Raw genomic sequence first — 23,303 nt, 5'->3', positions numbered from 1 at the left:
CCGAGACCGATGTTTTGCGTAAATTTGTGAGAAATTGCCATCCAATGTGGACGAGTTTCAGATTACAAAATTTCGTACATGGGATTGAGGTCAGATTATAGTGATCCCATTCCACGGGGCTTTAAAGGCGCTTGCAATTAGAAAACAATACAGTCATTAGTCTGTTTAGTTTCACGAGAGCGATAACAGATGTCAGTGCGGGCGAGCGCGAATAAGAGGACAAATTGTAGCTTTTGGATGAAGGAAAAGATGGATGTATACATGAGAATAATTAGAAGGGAAACGTGGTAAGAATATAAAATTGCATAAATAAAGCAAGAGACATATTGTAAATAGTAAAGTAGGTACCAGTTGTATAAGCCGGAGACACATTAAACTCGTTTATTTTCAAATGAAAATCATTTCTACTTCCCTCATATGCATACCGGAACATTTTTCAAGCTGGGGATCACTTCTTTTTTTCCATGAAAAAAGCGTTAGTTTTAACATTATAATCATTTATTGGTAATTCGGCGGGCAAATCTTGACTCACGTTGTCTATCGTCAGCTGATGTGCAGTGTTTCCAAACTTATGAACCGATAAATGCCGCACAAACTATTCACAAAAGGTTTTTAAGCGAAAATTGAGGCTAGACTCTACTTTACGTCCTTATCTGCATGGTGATTGCTTCTTTGCGTTCGCGGTGCGCGATCGTGGTGCGGCACCCGGCATCTCTTCGGGTAAGTACCTTTTTCTTTTTACACTTTCTGTTCACGATAGCCCCACTATCCATTCACGGGGTCGAGGTATGCCTACGAGGTTATGTTAGGCCTGTTATGTTAGGTTACATTAGCACTCATTTCACCCCTAAATATGTGCTTCATCATCTAAAAAAATCCTCAGTACGTTCAATTACGCATATCCGGACAACATCGGTTTTTCTCGATTTACTCCTTCAGGAAATTTTTCCTCGCCTTGGGATTTACGTTGTTGAATTCTTTATAAAATAAGCTTTCCAACGATATATGACACGTATTCCTTAGGAAAAGGACGTAAACTAGAGTCTTACCTTAAATTGGAAAAAAAAAACCGCTCACACGTCATCTTGTAAAACTACCGCGTGGTTGCTGCACTGACAGGGGGTTACATAATCGAACGCACGGAACATTTGATTCACGTAGTCGACCGTAATGGCGGCACGAGCTATCGTACAACGGAGATCCATGAATGACGAAAAATACCTTACTTACAGGCCAAATAAGTTGCACGATTCGTAAAAACAATTTCCCCGGCTTCAGAAAGTCCTCAAGAACGCAATTCCGTAAGTACTTTCTCGTCTTTTCTCCTGTAAATTTGAAGAATTCCGTCTCCGACTTATACAATCGTTACCAATGTAAAGTATATGTTCATATGTGAAAACTCAAGGAAAGTTTATAATTGACGAAATGATTATAAGAATGTGTCTTTTCCGATCTTTGGATCGGAATATTTTTTCTTACCATTGGCAAGGAGTAGGTTGTCAGATTTTTTCGTTTGTTTCTGTCTATGGTTGCGCTGTGATAATTTAGTCGCACCAAAGCACATTCTTGGTTGCGTTTCATGTTAGCGGCACTAGGCTACGGCTAGCGCTTCCAGTTAGCGATCTGTGGTTTTCCTTCTATTATCTGGATTTGCCTAGGAGGGGGCGCTGTCTTTCCATAATTAGACGCTCCTAAACATTTGTTTTGTATATCTTGGTTAGGCCGACATGCCCAAGAAAAGGGGAAAGAGGGCAGGAAGAGGAGTACGAGAATTTATACTTGAAAGAAGAAGGAGGAGAGACAATACAACCTCCCGCCATAAGTCATGACCCGTTAGGTCTGAAACGCGATATATCAAGGAAGCAGAAAGAATTTAAGCTGATGCCAATAGAAGAATCATCATCGTCGCGACACATTTACGAGAACTACAAACCAAGTAACAATGATGATCCAAGGAGCAAAGATAATAAAGATCTTTCCGCATTAGGAAAGAAGGCTTAAATTGACATTGTTATTAAGGGATTTGTACATAGTCTGATTGGAAGAAGAAGTTTTCAGTAATCCTATTGTATAAAGTAGAAGCAACTTTACATTAGCCCATTAGAAGAAGAAGAAGCTTTCCATTAATAAATTAATAGAAGGAATTATAGAAGAAGAAGCTTTTCGTTAGTCTGATTAGAAGAAGTAGTTTCCAGTAATCCAATTGTATAAAGTAGAAGAAACTTTTCATTAGCCAGTTACAAGAAGAAGTAGTTTTCCATTAATAAATTAATAGAAGGAAGAATAGAAGAAGCAGCCTTTCCCAAAAATAGAAGCAAGAAAAGAAGAAGATTTCCTTTCAATGATATATATATATATATATATATATATATATATATATATATATATATATATATACACGTATATAAGAAGAATATAACCGATGTAATTTTCGAATCAACATATATATATATATATATATATATATATATATATATATATATTTAATTGTACATACAAGCTTCGATATATATTTTTTTCTCTGTATTGTGTACAGTTTTCAGAATATAGATTTGGATTTAACTATTGGCTATAAAACGCTTTCTTATTTGGAATTCTGGAATAAAGAACCTATCACCTGAGATTAAGATATTTCTATAGCCGTGGTAAATAACATTTAAGTACCGTACTCTAAGGGGGGCGAAACAAGTCGCACACTTTATGGTCACCCTGTATTTAAATCGTAATGGAACACATTATGTTCGTGTTCTAGAAACCGTGATTCTACGATATCCCAAGTTTTTGATTGCGCCATGATGCCCGAGCAGTAGATTTTTATCGTTTTCGAAACGCTATAAAAACAGTGAGCTGAAGTAAGTCCGTTGTAAGTGCAATGCTGAATGTGCGTTACATACAATGAGTACTCTCTCTTCGCACAGCAAAAGTATTTGCAGTGAAGCACGGAATATATCGTCATTGGGTTGTCCTAGGACAATCAAGGCTCTCTTTTTTCTGCGCCTTCTGTATATAATGAGCGCGGACCGCGTAGAGAACTGTGGTTCTGCCGAATAGGTTTTGTTGAAGTTTGTGTTTTCTCTCGCGCGTTTTGCTACATTATCTTGGGAACTATTGGGGCTGCAATGATTGTATTATACCATTTTATAGCTCTTGTTCTGCTCTACAAAATGAGATCATAGGATTTTATGTATCTGCTCAAGAAGAGTGAAAATAATTAATTTTCTGTCCAATTTTTTAACAAAACGTGAGAGAAATGGAAGGGAAATGGTGCTGAAGTATAAAAGAGGGGGTAAAAAGGGGATGAATATGCCAATCTCATTCTCACGAAAAGGTGCAACAAAGTGTGTTCATTTTACTTGATTCAATGTCCTAAATACATATTTCAAACGATCGGTGTGAAAACGGGTATATTTTTGGAAAGATGCTGCACCTTAAAATCCCTTCCCTAATAATTAATGTTGGTCCAATCTCATACCTTACCTCCCATAGGAAGGGGTTCTCCGGGACGGAGAATGTGTGGAGCAACGTAGCCGGTAATGCTTGAAAATGGGAGAAAGTCCGTGGGCGAGCGAATCATTTCACTCTGTTGCAAAAGGCTGGTAGCTACAGCCACTTTTTCCCCTCCATGCGCTCACTCCCCCTGAAGAAGTTGTTCTATACACTGTCCCAGCTAACTGCGGAGCAAGGCTGCTCATAGCGTCAGAGAAGCGAGGGAAATCTATTGGCGAAAGCAAAGCAGCAGACACCGATGGGAAGGCTGGTAACTTCAGTCGCTTTCCCCCACTCCATGCAATTCCGTTCCTCTCACGTGTTCATTTGTGGAACCGTCTCGCGTCACTACTTGCGTTTGCCTGCTCCACAGTTAACTGGGACGGACTATAACTCGACTACGTATTGGACACAGCCGTCTCGCCCATGGTCACTTGCTGCAAGGGCTGGACCCTCCGATGTGTCTTGTCTGTAATATTATTTTAAGTGTTCGGCATATTCTTATTGAATGTGCCGTTTGCTATCCCCAGACATACTTTTAATCTTCCCAAATTTTTGTCATTCCTGTTGAGAGATGACAACACTGTTTTATCAAATGTTTTTAGATTCTTGCGAGGAGCTGGTCTCTTCCACCGTCTGTGAGGAAGCTTCTAGTTTATTCTGACTTTTTAATGTGTTGTGTTTGTCTTGTACAGCTCCTTTTACAACCTTTTATCTTTATCCTATATTTTCGATCTCTGAAACATGATGAAGAACATGTGTAGCTCATGTGATGTCTTATTTTCTAATCAATGAGATTCATAGTGCTTGCGGCCACCTAAAATTGTCTGCCAAGTCGAAAGACAGGCTGAAAAATAAACACACACAAACAAACAAAATATGGGAACTGTTATTTATCGAGAGATGCTGGAGTTTCTCTTCCCCACCTTCTTCTGGTTATATATTTTAGTTTCGCAAAAGAACTACTAATTTCCTGTACGTAGCGAGTTACACAATATATGTTACAAAGAGTACCAAAGCTATGTATTTTCATTCCATTGTTCTTTCTGTAGATGCTTCTTATTTGCAATTTGTTTCGAAAGTTACAAATAGTTCTCTTACATATTTACAAGTGATCTAAAAAGTAATTAATAGTTGACAAAATTGGTTTCTTAAATATGTACACGTTCTGTGCTTTTTTGAGTTTGTAAATTTGATGCAAATTTTAATTTGAACAACTTATGTCCTTAAAATTATGTTGAATATGTTGAAATTGCTTGGATACTTGCTTATTAATAATATTATATATTCTTTGATATTACATAAAAATCCGAGGCCTAGTCATGACAAAATATGTTGGAAGAAGAAAATAGTATTCTCCAGTAGCTCTCTTTTCAATATCCACTTCAAACAGTAAAATAAAGTTTAGTACAAACAAGCTAACCGCAACTACTGAAGTGAGCCTGCTTCTACTAAGGTCTGAATCTTCTTGATTACGTGTACACGACTCTCATAAATACACCATTAGGTAGGCTCTCAAAGAATACGTAGTGAAATATAGTGTACGCAAATGAACAATATATTGTACGTACATTACACCAAGGTGCCTGGTTTCGATTCTCGGTAGAGGTACCGGATGCTCATAATTGAAGTAGCCCTTCTCAGAGTCATTTCCAGCCCATTCAAAGCAACGGATTGCGGTGAAACTAGCTATAGATGCTATGAAGAGCATGGGGAAGTGAATGCAGCTGAAAAAAATAATAGTTCAAACTCTCGCCACCAGGTGGAAATGTGGCGCTGACATTTGGTGCGCAGTGAACATCATCTCGACACTTCCAAAGGGACATTCACGTTGACGGCGCGCATATTGAACACTGCTGTACTGGCATAGACTCAGAATAAAGTTTTTGCATGTCCGACTTCTGGTTGGTGTTATTTCAGCGCCACATTTCCACTTGATGGTGAAAATTTGAACTCATGGTCTCCATAGCATATACACCCGAATATGGTGCTTCGAATGGGCTCCAGAGGGTTCTATGTAGAGGAACTTAAATTATGATCACCCGGTACATTGCACAGCGATTCGGATCGGATTTCAAACCGAAGCTCCCATTAACCTAGCATAGCATAGAGTTGACCTGAAACAGTCTTCAATCTTTTTATAATGCACACGCGCACACACAATGATGTCACATCCTACCACGTGCTTCTTACTCTAATTGTATTCCAAAAATACTTAAATCCGAATTAGAATTGTTGTTTTTAGTCCACGTTATGCAGATATAGGCTAATCGGGACTGGACCTACAATTTAAAGTGGAATCCGAACCACTTCAGAGTGTGCCTCCACTGGGTATCGAACCCGGTACACCTTGATAACAAGGCGACGAGACTAAACGCCCTAGTAGCTGTTGGAGTAGTTTTCAAATCATATGTATGAAAGTCGTTCAAGTATTTCTCATATGTGATCTTGCTGTGTTCTGGGACTATTTGACGGCTTGACTATGTAAGGAAATTTGAAATCATAGATGATGTCTTCAGATGGGGAGAAGTCTAAAGGGAACAAAAAATCAATTTGATGACACTGAGGAACAGGAAATTTTAAAAAGATAAAGGATGTACAGTGGGATCCATGAGTATTACCGTGCAAATTGTCCATCACTATGTTCACGCACTTTATTTGACCTAATAAGAGCTTCAAGAATTAGAAGAAAACTCAAAACAAGCTGTTGACAACTTCTGCAACACCATACATAAAAATCCATCGCTTAAAAATATATAGGATGTTAGAGAAATTTTAATGAAAATAGTCATGGACAATTTGCACGATAATACTCATGGATCCCACTGTACGATCAGCTGAAAAATCTGTTGTACAGTGGGATCCACTAGTATTGCACGGCAAATTGTCCACGACTATTTTCATTAATTTTTCTCTTACATCCTATATGTTTTGAAATGATGGATTTTATGTATGCTGCTGTAGAAGTTGTCAACAGCTTGTTTTGAGATTTCTTTTAATTTTTGAAGCTCTTATTGGGTCAAATAAAGTGCACGAGCATGGTGATGGACAATTTGCACGGTAATACTCATGGATCCCATTCTACATTGAAGAGAAGTAGTTAATATAGCGATAACAATTACACAAGCTCGTGAAATATGCATTTTGAATGCACTCATAGTAGTTCTAAACGAAGCATAACGCCCATTTTTAGAAACTGTGTAAATAGAAAAAATATTCTTAACAACAGGCGAGTTAGTGTTACAAGACATAATCATGTGGATCATAGCTTACGATACTTTAACTCTTGATGCGTTCTGACATCTAGCGGCAGTTGGAGATACTACCGAGTTGATTCCGTTGCTCGAGAACAAATTTCGGAAAAAGCTTTCCAAGTTGTATCCACAGAGGGCGACGCAGTTGTATTCTTCATGCAAATGAAGGAAGAGACAGAAAAAAAGAAATAAAGATGGGTGACAAGTTGACAGGTATTTGGCAAGCAACATTGTCCCGTTGTCTAAATCCAGAAATTTAGTTCACGTCGCAAAAATAGCCCCCTTGTGGCCTTCGCAGTTGTTACACTTTGCCAGCGGAGTGTCAGTTTGAAGTCCTAAAGCTCTTGCTTCATCCTCTTCTTGTGTTGCTTTCTTTTGTATTCTGTGGTGCTTTGCTGTCGCTTTCCAAGAGATACGTTTCTTGTCGCTTGCTTTTTCCAGGCGCGAGAATGTAGATTGCCACTGCAAAGAGCTAAGTAATAGAGTTGTTAACGTTGCACAACAGGTGGCGCGCGTGTCGTGTAGTTACGTACGAGCGCTGATAGATGGCAGTAGTTGTGAAAGAACGACCTATGTCAATGTTTTGTCTCTTGTAAGAGAGAGAGATCTTTTTGAAACATCTATCGACAAATGAATGCATTCGCATTGAAGTATCGTAGCGTTTATGATTTATGTACAGAGCCGTATTTAGTCGGCTACAGCTATAATTTGGCCTAAAAGTTTTAACTAAAATTGTCTTATGATGTTGTTTCAGTTTGCCCAGGTTTAGGACGTTACAATAGGTCCGAGAGAATCTATACTAATGCGTTTTTTTTTCATTTTGTAATGGCATTAACCTGACCTCCGCGGCGGAGAGGTTAGCACAACGCGCTACGGCAACAGGGTTCCTGAGTTCGAATCCTGGCTTGGTCATGAGCAGGGCCGGTTTTTTTTGTGTTAATTTTTCAAAAAAATCGTGAAAAATATATAAAATATCGTGTTGATAGTTAAAAATATGGCAGTAATTTCGTAAAAATTTCGTGGTATTTTTTAATGCCATGCACTTATACATAATGTTACTGAATCAATTAATGATTTTATACAAGGCATAATATTTGCAACATTTATGGGAAAATAAGCTTAAAAATAGTAAATAATAAATTTTACCTTCTTAAAACCAGCCTTACTCAGTTATATTTATATTTTAGAAAAGGTGGAGTGTACAAAACAATCACCTGCACATAAATAATAAGACCTTCGTGTTACTGTGTCTTTCCAAATGATTTCTCATTCCTTTGCATCCAACATCTTCAAATCGAATATATTTCTTTAAAAAGAAATTTGTATAAGTAGTGTATATTGGTTGTTTCAAAATAGTACTTAGTAGGTATGGTCTTTTTTTACCAATTGAATATCACTTTTTGACATACTTTGACAATTTTTTGTCGATGTTTTAGCGTTTAGCGATGTTTTAGTACAAATTTTCACTATACTCATTTTTCCCCCACTCGTACTTGGTAGGTATATCATGATGTTACGTGATACAACTTAACCTATCCTTTTTTTACGATTATTTAATTTTTTTACGATCCTAAGTGATATAACTTAACCTATCATTTTTTTTATTTAGGTACTGTTTGAACGTTATTATTTGAGGATCATATTTTGTAGGTATTTTTTTCATCAATCGAATATAAGTTTTTGACATATTTTGACAATTTTTTGTCGATGTTATAGCGTTTAGCGATGTTTTAGTACAAATTTTCACTGCACTCATTTTTCCCCCACTCGTACTTGGTAGGTATATCACGATGTTACGTGATATAACTTAACCTATCTTTTTTTTTACGATTTTTTTAATTTTCTTACGATCCTAAGTGATATAACTTAACCTATCATTTTTTTTATTTACGCACCGAACTAACCTACAAGGGGGACTCCGTTTGTTTTAATATTTCAGTATTATAAGGTTTTCACAAATTTTATATAACCTAAAATGTGTTGGATGTTGATTTTTAGTATGTGGCAATTTTTTATGAATTTAAAACTGCTCTGTGACCCTCTCGTTCTTCACGTCGTAGGCGAAGGACTTCTCTGCAATCAGGATGACACTGCATAGGGTATCCTCGGGCAAGGCATCGTGGAACTCGCAGACGACCTTGATGTTGGTTCGATCGTTAACCACAACCTTCTTTCTCTTAGATGTGTTGATGACGGTCATGGGTCTCCGTGCTTTGAACTCGCTGGGCGTGTAGTACATGTCCACGCTTCCCTCGGTCACGCGTTTGTAAGCCGAGAACGCTTCGTAAAGTTTGAGGTAATCGTTTTTGGTCACGTCGAGGTTGTAATTCTCGCGCGGGAACACTTCGTTGCGTCCGTTCTTCAGATAAACGTTCTTGATCTTGCAGTCGTCGAACTTGCTGGAATCTTTTTCCTGATTCTTGTCCCTCCCGGTCTGAAAGAGCACCACGACGAAATCTGGCATGTCGAACTGTATGTTGTTGAACTGCGTCGTCACGTCGAATTCCATGTGACTTCCCGACGCCATTTTCTGCACGCACTGGTAACCGTGAAAGTGAATCAACACCTGCGGACTTTTTAAGATCTCCGCTTTGTACTTGAGGGCGTAGTTTGTTTCGTATTCCACCACCGGCATTCTCAATTCCATGCTCCGGATGATGCATTTTGCTGCTTCGGGTAAAGTGTTGGCTATCGGCGTGGTGCCGTCCGGACCCAAAGTAGCGTATCGCATCAGTGCGTCGTTGTCGTTGGGCGCTCTTCGAAACGTGACCCTCAGTCCTCCCTTCCACATGATCTCCTTGTAGTCCGAGAAGAAACCAGGCAGCAGACGCATGGGAAAGAGCACCGTGTGACTTCTCGTCGATATTTTGGCCCCGGCTTCGAATCCCCCGGCCTGGTAGTACGCTGCGTCCGTTTTGGATAATTTCAAAGTTCCCACCGCCGTCGACGTGATGCCTGGATAATCTATTCTGTCGATGACGGTGTTGTGTTTCCTCACCTCCACCTGCGAGAACAGGTGAGGCACGAAGTTGTCCACGAGTATCAAGTTTGCTGCTGCGGGAAACGCGTCTCCGCTTTCCTTCTTCACCACGTCGAATTGAAGGTAGAGGTCCGCTCTGTGAGGATGAATGAACCCGTCGCCTACGTCCACGTCGTATTCGATCTCCCTGTTCGCCTCGTTCAGATTGGCGAACGTGCGACGGTTGGGAGGGAAAGATTGCAATTCGTAACTTTCGATTTGCTCCATTTTACATGTATGGTTATTTATTATACGTTGATCTCCACGATGGCCGTCGTAGTGGCACCTGCGAAATCCACCACGTCTCCTTTCTCGTTCGTCACCACCAACTCTATGTCGTCTATGCGGTTGCGACATACTGGAAAATAGATCGGCGAAGAGGGCGTGTAGATGATCGGTTCCATGAACTCGGAACTTGGTTTGAAAGTGGCTATGATTCCCGTCTGCTTGTGACTTCCCAGTAAACCGTCCGAGGATTTCGTGATCATACCTTCGGCCACGTTGCAGTGTACGTTCAGAGTTTCTATGGCCAAGAATTTAGGAATGTTGGTTGCTACGTGCTTGATGCCAGCTTCGAGTTTGGTGTCGTTCTCGAAACCTAAAAGTTCTCCCATGGTGCCCAGGTCCACGGTCTCCGTCGCGGATAGGATTTCCACTCTGTGGGTGACCGAATTTTGAGAAAGATATGTGCCTTTGGGTAATTGAGCTTGCAAAGTGGAAAGATTGTATTGGCCTGGCGTGACGACGATGTGTTCGCTTCCGACGCTAATTTTGTTGTTGTGCTGGGTGACGTTAGGTATGAGGTACATGCTGTAGAATGCACGCAGAGCCACGGATTTAGGATAGACGATGTCGTCGTGCAGCGTGAGTTTCAAGATTGAAGATTCGCTCGTGAGATGGAACACGCCCATCCTAGTGATGCTGTTTGAGGTTCCACAATGCTTTCTGGAAATCCTCGATCGTAGGGTTATTTATTTTAGAGAGAAACGCGAGCACGGAGAGGCAGAGATGACCGCAGTTCACGTCTCCGAAATCTTGAATGCGTTCGTCGTTGTAGTATATGGAGGTTTTGTTCGTTTTCAGATAATGAATTAAATTTGCAGGTGGAACACCTCCGAAAGAATCGAAAACGAATGCTTTATCATTGTCGTTTTTGTGGTAACATATCCAATGCGTGCCTGGATTTTCTTGACCGTCCAAGTTGACTACTCCGCATTCTTTTTTTTTCACGGTTGAAGGTAACGAGTCGGACATGAAAACTCCTCTGAAGTGTTTGATTTGTAACGGTTCGATCAGAGATTCAATGTCTCGGTTGGTGAGTGCTTCTGTTTCTTTTTTTTAAACTTTTTCATCACGCCCTTCCCCTTCTTCTCCATGGCCAGATTGTGACGTTTCTGTTCTTCCAACTCGGCCTTGTTCTTCTTCGAGTCGATGACGGTTTTCGCGATGGCGGCACTTCCGCCAGCCAAACTTCCAACGGCCCCCAATGCTGCTAGGATGGCCGGGATGCTGAATATGAAACCTCCGACCTTTTGCTGTTTCCGCGAACGCTGCAATCTTTTCAATTGAGGTGTGCTGAGCAGCAATTTCATTCCGTGTCCTTTCGACAAGCAAGAACGTTTCTTCTCGCGTTGTTTCTTGGTGAGTAACCCATCGAGAGCACCTAGATTTTTTAGATTGGAGTATGGTATCTGGTACACGACACCCTTGGGCTTCATGTTGATGCTCTATGTGTTATTTTCACGGTATGTTATTTATATATATATTCTGAGATTTTTTTTGTGTAGTTTTTTACGGTATGTTATTTATATATTTTCAAGGCCTCGCAGTCGTTACACAAATTCTATTACGTGTTTCGTTTTCTTGCCAAGAAGTTCCTTTGTCCCCTTGTACACGATTCGAGTTTTGTTCTCGATTAAAATAGATAGCTTCTCGTCGGATAACATGTTAGCGTATCGATCTGGTAAAAATAGACTGTATTGTGCGTTGAGCAACAGGCGTACCTTGGGACCATACTGGGTAGAAACGATTGAACCGGAAGTTATCGTGTAAGGTTTGTCGACTTCCAATTCCTGAATTTTTACATACTCGACTGACAAATTTAGCATTTGTTTTAATGCTTGGAGATCGCTTATTTTTTCAGTTGTCATATCAAGAAAAATTTCAAAGTGTTAGAGAGAAATTTAATTGCTTTTTTTTCACGATGTGTGTTATTTATATATACCGAAGATTATTTTTTTACGATGTGTGTTATTTATATATCAAGTTTTTTTTTTTTTACGGTATGTTATTTATATACCCCACCCCAATTTTTGTTTCGTGTTCATGGCGATGGTGGTGCCTAGTGCGGCGACCCGTTCACCCAACGATGCGTCTCTGCTCACGAATCTTTCGAAAGCTGCGTGCTCTAACTTTCTGTCTGCTTCGTGACGTGCGTCCAGATCCGTCTGCGTGGTGTTGTAGGCGATGTCGTGATCTTTGCATGCCGCGTCCAACGGATTCACACCCTTGTCTCCTCTCTCCAATCTTTTCTCGAGTTTGGTACCCGGTCCGCAGTACTGGTAGCCAGGTAGATGCATCTCGAAAGGTAACTTGTTGATGATGTCGTTCACGAGTCCCTTTCCTTCGGCCACGTTCCAAAATTTCGGAGGCAGCGTGTTGATGATTTTGATCAGGTAACCTATGCCCTTGTCGTCGTTCACGATGAAGTTGGAAAGTTTCGTGCTGATCATGTCCACGATGCCAACCTTCTCGTTGTAGAAATTACGGTTACCTGCATTCTCTTCGCCGGCTATCACCAACAATCGATCCACGAGTTTCCTAACGTCGTCCACCCAAACAAATTCTTTGGGTAACGTGTTGTAGCGTTTGACGCCGCTGCCTGTTTTGACCTGGTTCCAAATCGGTTTGATGAGATTCCTGTACTTCTCGCCGCTGCTCGATTTCACCCTATTCTGCGAGGCGTCGTTGTTCTGGTACAAGGCATCCGTCATGATCAGAATTTCCTTGTAACTTTGGTAATCTTCGTCGGTGTAATCTTTCGGCTGCTTTTTGGCGACGAGTTCCCACAGTCCCACCGTACCCGGATACCTGTTCCAACTATCCTTGTCGCCTAAATTGACTTTAATGTCGTTGCCTTCGAAGGTCACCTTCGATTTCCCAATCTTCCACACCACACCACCACCCTCGCTGGTTTCCATGCTGGGATACAATCCGAACACTTCATCCTTGTCGAATTTCCCCGTGCTCAGGTAGTCTCGTGCCAAAGGTCCCAACTCGATTTTATCCGAAGACGACGACGTGCTACCAATAGCTCGACGTCGTGCCGGTGCATCCTTCAGTTCGAACGGCGTCGAAGGAATGCTCGAAATGGGCGTGGGTACGGCGTAACTTTTAGCTGCGAGCGGTACGAGTTCATTAATCAAATTTTTATTTTGTTCCGTGACACTTTTAATTTCTTTACCTAGACTGCTGATGGCATCGATCACGGGTTGATCCTGACGTTTCTTCTCTTCGTAGAATCCGCGATTCTCGGATTTCCAACCTTTGAAGCGTTTCGCGAGGTAATCGCGAAGCTTGAGATTTTCGTCTTCGATTTTTCGTTTCGTCATGACGTTATTTATATACGTCGTTTCTCACAACGTTGCAACGTTTAGAAAGTCGTTGATTTTGTTTCTGTATTTTCCATCCTTGGGTTTTCTCGTCATGTCGATCGTCACAAATCCGAAATCGTCACCGTTCCAGCAAGTAGAGCAGCCTTCCGAAAATTGATTGTAGTTCATGTCTCCGCCTACGTAGTCATCGTACGCGTGCTTGAGGTTGGTGTGATCTTGACGAAACAAACATATGAAATTGGCGTTGTCGCGCACTAACTGTTTTGGAATTTTGGAAAACGTTTGAGCTAAATAAAAACAATCCATTCCTTTGTGACGACCTTGCGTGAAAAAGTTGCGAATTTCATTTTGATTTTCCAGGATGGCGTCGTCGAACACAACAACTGAATTTTCACGACAATCGTCGAGTGGTTTTATTTCCGAGGCGAACGTTGCAATGTCCAGACCATCGTACAGTTTCATCAGTTGCTGGTATTTGGATTGCTCCAAACTTTTCGAGAACACGTACAGGTGCCTGTTCTTCCAATCTAACCAATTCGGTGCGAGGAGAAAATTGTCCACGAGCAGTGTCGTTTTCCCACACCCCGAAGGACCTACGATCAGACAGCGAATGCTGTCGGGAAGTAACTCGCCGTTCTTTTTCTTTCTCGTTTGACTTTCCGGATCCGGTAGACGCTTCACCACGTTCCACGTACTCACAAGATCACTTCGTCCGCGTCGATCCAACTCTTTTCCGGAAGTCCCAGCCATTTGACCAAAAGTTTGTCACCTTTCCTACGCAATACTTTCTCGATGAGGTACGTGTCGGGGTGTTTTGTTTTAGAGAGTTCCTCTTCGTAAAATCTTCCTTTCAAAATCTCGTCGCTACTATCTTTTATTATATACGTGTGTCGGTTTCCAGGTAGAACTCGAACCACCGTAAAGAGTTCCGTGCTCCAATTTTTTGTGAATCCCTTCTCGAAGGTGCGTTTGAATTTGCTGATCCTCACCCGGTCTCCAATTTTGTATTTAGCTTTTTTTGTCGTGGGTGTGTACTTTGGACAGTAAACTGTAGAAATTAAACGCTGCTCGTCGGACTTGGTAACGTCGGCTGGCTTCATGCCTATCGTTCTGTGTACCGTATCATTATAGGTGTCGACGAGTTCCGGCAGGATGTCGACCCATTTGTAATTTCCCCGAAGCGTGAATCGTTTCCACATGTGTGTTTTCAAGGTTCGATTGAATCTTTCCACGATGCTGGCTTTGATGTGACTGAAGCTCGAATAATGTCGAATCTTGTGTTTTTGAATAAATTTTTCGAATACGACGTTGTAAAATTCTTTACCGTTGTCCGTTTGCAGAAACCGTGGTCGTCTGCCGCCGCTTTTGCGAAAAATTAATTTGAATGCTTCCGTGATGCACGTTCCCGTTTTCGCCTTCAAAGGTAGAGCCCATGCGAATTTCGAAAACGTGTCTATGACGGTGAGGAGGTACTTGTTGCCCTTGTTCAATTTATGCACGTTTTTCAAATTGCCGCTACTCATCTCCACGAGGTCACTTTGCCAGAGGTCGTCGATGCCCTTGGTTACCACAGCCAAACGTTCGTAGTTGCGGCGTGCAGGTTTATGCAATTCTTCGACGATGGCTTGCCTAGACATTTTCTTAGAGATTACGTTTCAAGAGAAGCACAAGCGTGATGGGATTCAAAGAAGGTGGCACTTCGCTCGTGTTTTGAATGATCAGCTTATCGCCGGCACTCACGTCGAAAACAGTGAGATCTTCGTCTTCGTGTATTTCATATATGTTGCGCGTTTCGTTCCAACGTGCCAGAGGAATGTTTCCTGCTTTCTGGACACCACGCTAGCTTTTCTGCCGTGAGACCAGTACGAAAATTCGTTTATCTGAATCGTGCCATCGAGGAGAAACTTGTAGTACGGATGATAAGGATGCAACATGTACAGTTTGTTACCTTCGACGAACGTGGAGATTCTTTGTTGATTGGGTACACTGTTGATTTCGATGGCTTGCAGAGAATGCAGTTTAGCGAATTTAGTGTCGACGCTAACGAGGTTACTGTGAACTTGTCCGAGTTTATTTTCGATGGGCAGCAAATGCTCGACTATGGTATCCGTTACGGCAGAAAACGACGGTTTGATTTTCACTTCCACGTTCAACTGCTTGTAGTTTTCGTTGAGTTCTTGCAACTTGGCACCGAAAGAAGCCAGCGTCGATTCCTGCGTGGATTCCAGCACTCCAACTTGATCTCTGATGTTGGCGACGATGTTCTGAAGGTTCTCGACTTGATTCAATTTCGAGCTCTTCTCGGTAAGATCGTTCGCGATGCTTCGCATCTCTGTAAACTGCGTGTGAAGGTCGGCGACGCTCTGCGAAGTGGGCAGCGTCGACACCAGCGAACTAATTTCGTCTCGAATCTGTTCCACGTTCGCCGTTTCTGTTTCTAGTCGTTTCAGCATTCGAGATATGTTTCTTTTCAAAGCGTGCAATTCTTTGGAGGTGGGGAGATTGGCCACTTTACTCTCGAGATCGCTCAATGAACTTTTGATGTCGCCCGAATCGGATAGTGCCGTCACCGCCGTTTTCAATTTTTCCAAATCTTCGCTCGAAGGCACGCTCGTCCGTAACGATTCCAAGTCACCCTGTATGTTGTCGAGTACGTGATGAAAATGAGCGAGATTCGTTTCGACGTTCAAATTTTCTAAATATTCGATCTTCTGCTGAACCGTGCTCAACGTGTCTTGAATGCTCGTCAACGCTCTCGCTTCAGCGTGAATATTTTTAATTTCTTCGTTGATCAATTCCAAGGACGCCTGAAGCGTAGCGATGGTGGTTTGAATGTGTTCGAAATCTCGATAGGCCTCCAATTGAATTTTTATGTTCGCGACGCTTTTACCGATGACCTGCAGTTCGTCCGACGATGGTAGGTTCGTCATGGTATCTTCCAAAGTCTGCAACTTGGATTTAATTTCTTCCAACGTGCTGGTGAATTCTTCTTGTAATTTGGAAACAACGACATGCAAGCGTTCTACATCAATATCGTTCACGACGGTTTGAAGTTCAGAGAAATTCTTTTCTATTGCGGAAGTTCGTTCTTCGATTTCGAGTTTCAATTTTTCCAAATCTTCATTTTTCGATTGAAATTGCTGTAATTTGGCCAAATCATTTTGAAGCGAATCCACGCTCAACTGTATATTTTGAACGTTGTCGTAAGAAGGTACGTCGACATAATTTTTTATGAGCGTTTTCAGTTCGGAATCGATTTTCAGAATGGGGTCGAGACATTGCGTTTGGAGCGTAGCGATTTCCGACTCTAAACTTTTGTTTAAGGTTTCCTGCAAAGCGATCAAATCGGTCCTCAACTTCTTAACTCGAATGTCCAACATGAGAATCTCTTCTGCGTGGTCCACACGCTTGGTGTTGCCGAAAATATCGTTAGGCATTTTTGGTTAACGGTTATTTATAATAGGATAGACGATTCGTAATTCTACGAAGAGAGGAATAAGTTTGTCGTAATCTCCGAGGAGTTCTATGTAAAAATAATCTCCTGCAGACACATCGTACGTAATGTTAGAAAGCATCTTGTCGTGCTTGATTCGAAAAATGTTCTTGCCGGTAGAAATTTTGGTTTCGCCTGCGTTTTCCGGATTCACGGTGATTTGAAGTTTCCCGTCGATCGGAATTTCGTAGAAATGTAAATTGTTATTAAAAACATAAAACATCTTGCCCACATCGTCATTCAGTTTCGTCCAAATGCTGTTGAGGTGAATGATCAACAGACCGTTGAGTTTAGGTAACACGGAAGGTAAGACTTCATGATCTGGTATGGTTTCCATGATGATCTGTTTTTTGAAACCGAACAAGTTCATAGGCATGCTGGTTATTTAAGGATACGAGCATAGTTTTATTTTGTAATGACAGTCAGTGTTTTTTTTACTGAGTAACAAAAGGTTTTTTTTTGAGTTAGTAAAAATTGTTGTGTGTGGTGGTGAGTGCTAATTATTTGCACTGTGCGCAATTCTTATTTATTTCTAAACGACGATGTCCCCAAGGCAATGTGTGAATACCACACTCGAGGACGCACCTCTTGTCGTCGTTGGGATCCAGGGCAATTTTCCTAACTTCGTTTGTTGTAATCACATGGTTGACGCTCTGGATTCTTTGTTCTATGCTTAGTATCATCGATTGCGAGTAAAGGCAATCGATGTAATCGTGGAAGGTGAGTTTGTCCTCCACCGTATTTTTGCCCACACCTTTTGCTTTCTTCGTAACACTACTCTCTGTTTTTATGGCATACATCTTCGAACGCAAACCCGCGAACTCGACAATAATATCACCGTTACATTCATCTTTCAGCTTACCTAGGACTTTTTTGTTGAGGGAAGGAATTCCAAATCTGTTGGGTTGAGGGTACGCAGAAGTATCGAAATACTCAAGCATGGAAGGATTTTTTATGTCTTCGTATAGGTTGGGTGTTTGTATGCTGTAAATGAAGCTGTCGGTGTCCGTGTACAAAAGTGATATTTTATCATTGTAGAAGGGTTTCATCACGTCATAATGAAATTCGAACATGTAAAGTTTCGACAAGTCGAGAACCGTTGCGCCAACGTAAATTGGTTTTCTGAATTTCATCAATTTTATATGTAGATTGAAAAGTGCTAAATTCTCGTTGTAAATTTTTCTCGACTTGAATCTAGGATCGGCTATCCACTTCCGACATTTATTCTTATCGGAAATTAATTTCACGTCTACGTGCTTTCTAACATTCTCCATGGTCTTTCCGTACACCGCATTGTTCATTAATTTAAAGAAGTCCTTGTCTAAATCGGAAGTGGCAGCTGTTCTATGTTGTGTGTTAGTTTCTATGTAAGATCTTAACCACGTGGAATGTTTAAACTTTAGTATTCGTCTAACATTCACTATCTGAACACCCTTCCCAATCAAAAACCGGAGATTCTTGTAGTGGACGACGTATCTCTGTTTAGGATCCAATGTTAACAAAAGCTTGTCTTGAACCGAGTCGGGTGGACATTTGATTTCGGGAGTCGGAGGCAAATCCGAAAACGTGTCGTGCAGGTGGTCGGAGAATTGGAGATCTACCTCTGCGAAGAAACCACACTCGCTATCGTCGAAATGAATAATATCTATCGAAGTGGGATCTAACCATTCGAATCCCCCGTAAGGAAGTTTCTGAACCATGGCATGTCCGTAGAGATTATTAACGTCAGCGTAGAAGATGTAATTCGATGCTCGATTTGAATCGTAATCTTCTTTCATGTGTACGTTATTAGCTTTTGCATGTCTCTGTACGCATTGCACCATTCCACCTCGTATCCCTCTTTCGATGAATAGCAACATGTCAACGTCCGATATCAGTTCCAGCTTGACCTTTGTCTGGAATAACATTGCCGACCACGCTAATCCCGGTAGACTGTAGAAATATGCTGGATCTAATTTATAAATATTCGTTGCCGTTTTCCCGAACGCTTGAAAAACATCCGCGAGTATCGTCACATCCAATTTTAAGTATGCGTCGTGGTAGTCTCCGAGTGTCCTACATTCTAATTTCTCCCACATGAGTTGCGCGTGTTGGTATTCTTCTTCCGCGATTCCTTTCTCTCTGAGTCTGCTGTAAAATTCTCTTGGAAGTGGAAGAGCGTCGTCGTTAAATTTAGAACCATCACTAACATATTCGTAAGGATAAACCCCTTTACGTCTAACGAGTTCTATGTCTACGTTGGGAAAACTAGCTCTAGTTATTTTAAATTGATCGTCGGTGAGTTTGTTCGCTAAAGCATCCAGACTTGCAGAGAGAAATCTATACGAATCCAGGAAGCGCATCTCGATTGTATTTTTCGTTCCCGGAATCGACACTTGCTTGCTGAGACTAATGTAACGTTCTTCATTCTCGGCCAAGACACCTATACGTTTCGGATCGTAGCCAAGATGTCTCACCAGGTGGTGAAAATCATATCCGCTTCCGTTGTGAAAGAATATGGGGATGAATTTAGGTTTCTGGATTTTAAGATTGCACGTGTTGCAAATTCCACCTATGTAGTTTCCGCTGAAATGATCGTGGTGGAATATTTTTTTGTTCTCATCAGTGAAACTTTGATCACATACCGGACACACCTCAGTGGAATTGTAATTTTGAAGTTCATTTTCAGTTAAAGGTGCCATCGGTTTTGATGTAAGCAGTACGCTACCAATTACCTCAACCTCCTCCACCATTTTTTCCAGGAAGTGTTCGATTACATTTGGCCCGCGGTATATATATGCTTCATTTATTTTATCACGTCGCACAACAACATAGCCGAAACTATTAGGTTGATGAAGCTGGTACGGCGTTGTGGAGGAAATTTCAGGATCCGGTTCGCAGTAGGAGAGTGGTTTGAGGAACGCCTCGAAATCTGCGACGATGATTGCGGGATGTTCCAACAATGCCTTGTGCATTTTGAATTCTTCGACTTCGTTCGTTTCGGGCATCAACATTCTAGCCGGTCTGTTGTCGCCGCAATAAATTTTATGTTCGGCAAGTTTCTCCAGAGCAATTTGACGTCCGGTGTAATTTCGATAATCGAGTTGTTTTCGATCGTCGAACGTGGTTAGGCATCTCGGGCAAACTTCGATGTTGTTTGCATGCTTGGTTGATTGACTTCTGACCAAACGTGATAGTGAACGAATTAGCGTATAGTGATGAACATCCTCGTTGGAAATTAGAAGGAGATTTATTACACAGGCATCGTCATCGTCGATATCGCTTATCCTGACAGGGTGCACGAGATATTTATCTGACGTGAAGGAATACACATTAATAGCGATGCGTTTTCCTGTACGATTTTCGAACTTTGTTATATCCGACAATGTCACCGGGTATTCAATGTCAGACATTACACTTTGAAAGTCGGTCTCGTATTGTTTGTAATGTCCAACCCACTGTGGATTATTTTTGCAATGAACAGGATGCAGTGCAGCCAACACACACCAGAGAAAACACTTGTTATCGCTGTTCTGTATATTTAACACAGCCCTCTTGTGTTGAATGTTCGGTGGAAGAGGAACGTAGCTGGAAGCTCGAAGAGGCGAGAATCGGTTCACGTAAACAGTTAACGTGTGAGGACTTCCACATAGAGACCATCCCGACCCTTTAGCCTCGAAATCGTCATGTTTGCTAACCAGCTCGTTGGAAACTTTATAATAGAAGTTGTCCAAATTTTCGACGTCCGCCAAATAAAGAGTCTGGTTTTTTGTACGATGATAAAAAATACTCGTTGTGCCATCAACTTTCTTGTATTCGGAAAACAGAACAACGTATACTTTTATAGAGTTGTTTTCAAGTTTATCTTTTAAAATATTTAGTACAGATGTTTTCGTTTCATCCAAGAAACTAAGGATGTCACGACCTGGTTCTGACTTAATTGAAAAATCCTGGAGTTGGTCGTTAAATGCAGATCTAATTGGTTTGCGTTCATTAGATAATTTAATTTGCTTGGAAGTGGAAGCTTCCGTTTCTGAATTATCGATTTTCCTTTTCGATGTTCCTTGTTCGGTCGATGGTTTGCAAATTTTGAGATGTTTACTTAAATTTGTAATGCTGATTATTTTTCCGCATCGAGCACATGGCTTAGAAGGTAACGAACGATTAATTCTCGAACCTGTTTCGCTACATCTTGCCCTGTGTACCGATAAATTGTTCCTTGAGATTAGCTTCCCACAAGTAACACATTCAGTTTTATCATTTTTACGATTGAAACTGGCGGTGGATGCCATTGTTTTCTCCAAAATCACAGAAATCAAAAAGTCTAGTATATAGCGACACAATTTTCAGGTATGTTATTTTATATAGAATTTCTTGGAGTGATTACAAAACTCAAAAATTCAATCTACTGTAAATAGAATTTCAGGTATGTTATTTATATAGAATTTCTTGTGTGCGAATACAAAAACTCAAGAATTCAATCTACTGTAAATACAATTTTCAGGTATGTTATTTTATATAGAATTTCTTGGGGTAATTACAAAACTCAAAAAATAAATCTACTGTGAATATAATTTTCAGGTATGTTATTTTATATAGAATTTTCTCGGGGCGTTCAATATTGTCAACGGTATCATATTAGAGCACGTCGCCTGTCGCCTAAACACTACAGCTCACAGGTCGGGAAAATCTGACATGAAAGCAGATAATACGCTTATGCCTTATTTATATATAATTTTCTCGGGGCGTTCAATATTGTCAACGGTATCATATTAGAGCACGTCGCTTGTCGCCTAAACACTACAGCTCACAGGTCGGTAAAATCTGACATGAAAGCAGATAATACGCCTATGCCTTATTTATATATAATTTTCACGGGGCGTTCAATATTGTCAACGGTATCATATTAGAGCGCGGCGCTTGTCGCCTAAACACTACAGCTCACAGGTCGGGAAAATCTGACATGAAAGCAGATAATACGTTTATGCCTTATTTATATATAATTTTCTCGGGGCGTTCAATATTGTCAACGGTATCATATTAGAGCACGTCGCTTGTCGCCTAAACACTACAGCTCACAGGTCGGGAAAATCTGACATGAAAGTAGATAATACGTTTATGCCTTATTTATATATAATTTTCACGGGGGCGTTCAATATTGTCAACGGTATCATATTAGAGCACGTCGCTTGTCGCCTAAACACTACAGCTCACAGGTCGGGAAAATCTGACATGAAAGCAGATAATACGCTTATGCCTTATTTATATATAATTCTCTCGGGGCGTTCAATATTGTCAACGGTATAATATTTGAGCACGTCGCTTGTCGCCTAAACACAACAGCTCACAGGTCGGGAAAATCTGACATGAAAGCAGATAATACGTTTATGCCTTATTTATATATAATTTTCACGGGGGCGTTCAATATTGTCAACGGTATCATATTAGAGCACGTCGCTTGTCGCCTAAACACTACAGCTCACAGGTCGGGAAAATCTGACATGAAAGCAGATAATACGCTTATGCCTTATTTATATATAATTTTCACGGGGGCGTTCAATATTGTCAACGGTATCATATTAGAGCACGTCGCTTGTCGCCTAAACACTACAGCTCACAGGTCGGGAAAATCTGACATGAAAGCAGATAATACGCTTATGCCTTATTTATATATAATTTTCTCGGGGCGTTCAATATTGTCAACGGTATCATAGAGCACGTCGCTTGTCGCCTAAACACTACAGCTCACAGGTCGGGAAAATCTGACATGAAAGCAGATAATACGCTTATGCCTTATTTATATATAATTTTCACGGGGGCGTTCAATATTGTCAACGGTATAATATTTGAGCGAGCCGCTTGTCGCCTAAACACTACAGCTCACAGGTCGGGAAAATCTGACATGAAAGCAGATAATACGTTTATGCCTTATTTATATATAATTTTCTCGGGGGCGTTCAATATTGTCAACGGTATAATATTTGAGCGAGCCGCTTGTCGTCTAAACACTACAGCTCACAGGTCGGTAAAATCTGACATGAAAGCAGATAATACGTTTATGCCTTATTTATATATAATTTTCACGGGGCGTTCAATATTGTCAACGGTATCATATTAGAGCACGTCGCTTGTCGCCTAAACACTACAGCTCACAGGTCGGGAAAATCCGACATGAAAGCAGATAATACGCTTATGCCTTATTTATATATAATTTTCACGGGGCGTTCAATATTGTTAAGAGCGTTAGTTTTTGTAGAGCTCTCTTTTTCCATCTTTCCTCTATACAGTGAAGACACAATTAGCTAACCTAGCATACAACATACCTTCCTAATTAATATGGATATTGTCACACACTCCTCTTATTTTATACTGTTGTAAATAGAAAAGATTATGTACGGTAAATGTTTTGTACATTATAGGAAAAAAATGCAAAATATCCTCCAATTTTAATTCGAATC

General features: G+C 40.9%; 1 protein-coding gene across 1 annotated transcript in view; it reads left to right on the top strand.

The window, feature by feature from the left end:
- The window catches only part of LOC145987569 (capon-like protein), a 344,902-nt gene that overhangs the window by 231,191 nt on the left and 90,408 nt on the right, over positions 1-23,303 (top strand). The gene's annotated exons all lie outside the window — the stretch shown is intronic.

Source organism: Lepisma saccharinum, chromosome 5 (genome assembly GCF_977018435.1).
Source record: "Lepisma saccharinum chromosome 5, izLepSacc3.1, whole genome shotgun sequence".
NCBI classification, from domain to species: Eukaryota; Metazoa; Arthropoda; class Insecta; order Zygentoma; family Lepismatidae; genus Lepisma; species Lepisma saccharinum.
Note: the sequence above shows the minus strand (reverse complement) of the source record. Positions and strands in the feature narration are given on the sequence as shown.